Here is a 4,923-nt window from a genome sequence, read left to right as displayed (position 1 = left end):
GTGGCATGCTAGAAAAACATATTTTCTTGAAAGAATATATGCTAAATTGGGCAGCTTCGATTCTCGCGGATAAAATTAATTAATCCAAACTAAAGCCTAGAAACACCACCTTAAAGATCGTTAACATTTTGTTTATTTCTACAATGTGGACATAATGTGCATGAACCGTGGCATATGATTTCAACTTGAAGAAAAGGTTGGTCATAATAGTGTTAATGGGATTTCTTTTTGTGTTAATTTTAGTGCGAGAGAAAATGTATGCATGTTTCTGCAATTGGTTATTTTCATATATTTATACAACTTTTAGCATGTGTTTTTAAACATCAAGACACGTTGGGTGCATTGTAATACAAGGTGCACCGAATACATTCTCTACCTTTTGCTATGAATTCTATGCAGTTTAGGTTTTTGAGACCAGTTTAGAGGAATTTTGCAGCCAAATTCCTTTGATTCAAAGGACTATTGCAGAAATACGTTATGATTGGAAATCTTCAATATTGCGTGAAAGTACTTCCAATCAATTGTGCTATTGATTTCAGATGTATCGGAATCATAGGCGGATCATACATTTATAAGAAGATCAAGAGCTACCCCCATAACATAACAGCCAAGAGTCACAAATATCTCCTTCATAAACCAAGACTGACGAAAAATATATAAGGAGCTAAACGAAATTGAATGCAACCCTACAAGTCTATTGTGTGCTCAAAATAGCTACACAACAAGACTCAAACTCTTACATGCTTCTTTCTATGAATGAATTGTTTTGGTTGTGTCCACCTAGACCTGGGCAAGGTCAGCCCGGCCCGACAACCCGAACTCAAAGCCTGTTGGTCGAGCGGTTTCTCGGGGGCCAATTTTGGCGTGAAAGAAAAGCACGAAAGCCCCGAATACATTTAAATTAGAGTTTTAATACAAATACAACTATAAAATTAAATGTATATACCCGACAATTAATCAAGTTAATATTATTTAATAGGGAAAACACAATTTAATTGTTTCGGCCAAGTTGGGCAAGGCTTGGATTTTTGTGGCAGGGCTTTGTAAAGGTTGACCCAAAAAAGGCGTGTCCCGAGGAATGCTGAGGTCTATTTTCACCCTTGCTAAATGCATCACATGCCACCAGCACAAGGCTACACCAATGATTTATGTGTTGTAAAAAAACGTGAAAACACATTGAGATGGACATAGTGGATATAAAAAGAGATGAGATGCATAAATGTGGAGATGTTGTTTGCACGATGATCGTTGAATCAAACAGTTAGTCGCGTCCATACAACCATTGGTTCAAGTAACACTACATATTTTTACATTGTCATACATTTTTAATAGAATTTGAAATAAATATTATGTGTGTGTGCGCGTGCACACGTGTATGAGGAAGAGGCTGGTGCGTCACATAAGCTTAGCCGTTCAGCAAGGAAACAAATTGGATTAGGCCAACTTTTATCTATGCCGAGATAACCTTCACGAAATCGTTGCATGCTAAAAAGATTTGCCCGAAGAAAAAAATGCCAGGGAAGGAGATAGAGAGAAGGGGGAATTCGTCACATAAGATTAGCCATTTAACAGGCAGACAAATTGGATTACGACAACTTTTGTCGATGCTAACATAACCTTTGTGAAGTCGTGGCTGTGAGATGTTTTGGGAAGCGTAGAACCCTTCGTCTGGGCCGCATTGTATTATATCGAGAGCATGTCGTGGCTTACAAGGAAGGGATCGATCGAGAGAAAGAGAGATCGATCCTGGTTCGGTTACAGAAGGTTTAACAAAAGAAGAGATAAGAGAGAATAAGATTACAAGAGTTTAAACTACTCTCCTATCTCTAGACAATATATTCTAACATTCCCCCTCAATCTGAACCGAGTGACCTTTACCAAGGTTAAGATTGTTCTTGAATTCATTCAATCTTCCTGTAGTAAGAGGTTTTGTGAAGGCATCGGCGAGTTGATCACCAGTTGGGATAAACCAAATATCAAGTAGCTTGCGAGCTACTCTTTCTCTGACAAAGTGAAAATCAACTTCAATGTGTTTAGTTCGTGCATGGAAAACAGGATTAGCTGAGAGGTAGGTTGCACCAATATTATCACACCATAACCTGGCAGCTTGTGGAGCCTTGATCCCAAGTTCATAGAATAGAGTCTGTATCCACATTACCTCAGCTGTAGCATTAGCCAAAGCTTCATACTCAGCTTTTGTACTGGACCTAGAAACAGTGGCATGTTTTCTTGCACTCCATGACACAAGATTAGTTCCCAGAAACACAGCAAAACCACCTGTGGATGTTCTGTCATCAGCACACCCTACCCAGTCTGCATCAGAATAGGCAGTAACAAGCAAAGACATTGACTTGATAATCTGAAGCCCAATACCTGTTGAGTATTTGAGATACCTTAAGATCCTTTTTAGTGCAGTCCAGTGTGTTGTTCTAGGTGCATGCAAATATTGACAGAGTAAGAAATATCAGGACGTGTAAGAGTCAAATACTGTAAAGCACCAACAACACTTCTGTACTTTGTTGCATCATCTGCGCCAAGTGCTTCTCCACTGTCAATTGTAAGTTTTTCTGAAGTTGAAATCGGTGTACTCACAGGTTTGCAATGTTTCAATCCTACTCTCTTGAGTATATTAGTGGCGTATTCTTCTTGTGTAAGAAGTATTCCATCCTTTATCTGTTTAACTTCTATACCAAGAAAATAATGAAGATCACCTAAGTCTTTGAGAGCAAATTCCAACTTCAGATCCTTAAGCAAACAAGTGGTAGCATGTGCACTTGAACTAGCAACAATTATATCATCAACATAAACGAGCACAAATATAGTGATCTTGTCTTTATGATAAAAGAACAATGAAGTATCTGCTTTAGATGGTATAAACCCAAGTTTTTGTAATTGCATGTTTAACCTGGAATACCAAGCTCTTGGAGCTTGTTTCAAGCCATATAAAGCCTTATCCAACTTACAGACATAATGTGGTGCACTTTGGTCCTCATATCCTGGTGGTTACCGCATGAACACTTCTTCCTCAAGAACACCATGAAGAAACGCGTTCTGAACATCTAGCTGACGTAGACTCCAACCTCTGGAAACAACAATAGACAGTACAAGTCGAATAGTAGCTGACCTAATAACAGGACTAAAAGTATCTTCATAATCAATACCAAACCTCTGTTTGAAACCTTTAGCCACTAGTCTAGCCTTGTACCTGTCTATGCTTCCATCGGATTTTCTCTTAATCTTATATACCCATTTACAGTCTATGACATTATGACCCTGCCTTGGTGGTACTAAATGCCATGTCTTATTTTTCATGAGTAAATCATATTCATGATCCATAGCTTCTTTCCAATCTTTATGTGCAAGAGCATCATGCAAATGGTTGGTTCTCCAACATGACTGAGAAAAGCACGCTTAACTTTGTCATACCTAATCGTACCATCAGTATATTCCTTTTTTCTTGATAATACCTGACTGTGATCTAGTGTGCCAGCGCGGAAGTGTTGATGATGTGGGCGTAGGCGCAGAAAATCCCGGTTCAGGAGCTGGCATAGGAGATCCTGTGGCGGACGGTAACGTAGAGTCAGGCACTGAAGATCCCGGCTCCTGATCCAGCTCGTGATCCGAGACCGGTACCCGCACAAGAGCTGCAGCGAATCCTGGTGCAGCCGACACGTGATCCAAGGAGGATCTAGCCCGCACAGGCGCGTCGCTGTCGTCGTCCAGATCGACGCGCGGGCTCCCATCGACTGGCGCGCCACATGGCAACGCGGTTTCCCCCGCGCGGGCGCAGGCGCGTGGGCTGGCGGGGTCCACCAGGCGCAGCCGGTCGGCCACATCCGCCGCGGAAGAGCTGGGAGCCTCCGGATTGGCTGCATGAGAATCCGGCTCGGGGCGACGGACTGGCGCAACCCTGACGCGCGGAGCAGCGCTGGATCGCGCGCCGCTGTTGTCGCTGCTGTCAGGGCGATCGTCCTCGTGTCCTGCGCCACGTTTGTCTTGGCCCGCACACATGAAATCACGTCCTGTGCATGCACTAACACCATCAGAACCACCATTTTGAGTGGGATCTTGCACATTGTCAGCCTTATATAATTCACCCCCGTGATCGGAAAGAAGTGATATCTCAGCACGAAGAAGAGCTCCGGCATTCGGACGAAGTTTAGCAAACGGAAAAAGCGTTTCATCAAACACAACATCCTAGGAAATATATATTCGGCCAATAGCAACTTCTAGGCATTTATAACCTTTTTGAAGATTACTATAGCCAATAAAACCACATTGAGTAGAACAAAACTCAAGTTTATGACGATTGTACGGACGCAGGTTGGGATAGCAAGCACACCCAAATATTTTGAGAAAAGTGTAGTCAGGTGTTTGATGATAGAGGCGCTCTAATGGAGTGACATTGCCAATGACTTTGCTAGGAAGACGATTTATAAGATATGTGGTAGTGATAAAGGCTTCGTCCCAATATTTGAGAGGCATAGATGCATGAGCAAGAAGGGACAAACCCACTTCAACAATGTGACGGTGTTTCCGTTCAGCGGAGCCGTTCTGTTGATGAGCATGAGGACAAGAAACGTGATGTTCAATGCCTATGCTACGGAAAAAAGAGTTGAGCTTTTCATACTCCCCTCCCCAGTCACTTTGGACTGTCAAAATTTTTCGATCAAAGTGTCGTTCAACAAGTTTTTGAAACTCTTGAAACACAGAGAAAACCTCAGATTTATACTTAAGCAAATAAATCCATGTAAACTTGCTATAATCATCGATGAAACTGACATAGTATTTCTTTCTACCAAAAGAATCTCTGGCATGTCCCCATACATCACTGAAAATAAGTTCTAAAGGAGCATGAGATATACTATTCGACTTGGGATAAGGTAGTTGGTGACTCTTGGCATATTGACAAGCTTCACAAAC

The sequence above is a fragment of the Triticum aestivum genome, chromosome 3B (assembly GCF_018294505.1).
Source record: "Triticum aestivum cultivar Chinese Spring chromosome 3B, IWGSC CS RefSeq v2.1, whole genome shotgun sequence".
Taxonomy (NCBI): Eukaryota; Viridiplantae; Streptophyta; class Magnoliopsida; order Poales; family Poaceae; genus Triticum; species Triticum aestivum.
Note: the sequence above shows the minus strand (reverse complement) of the source record.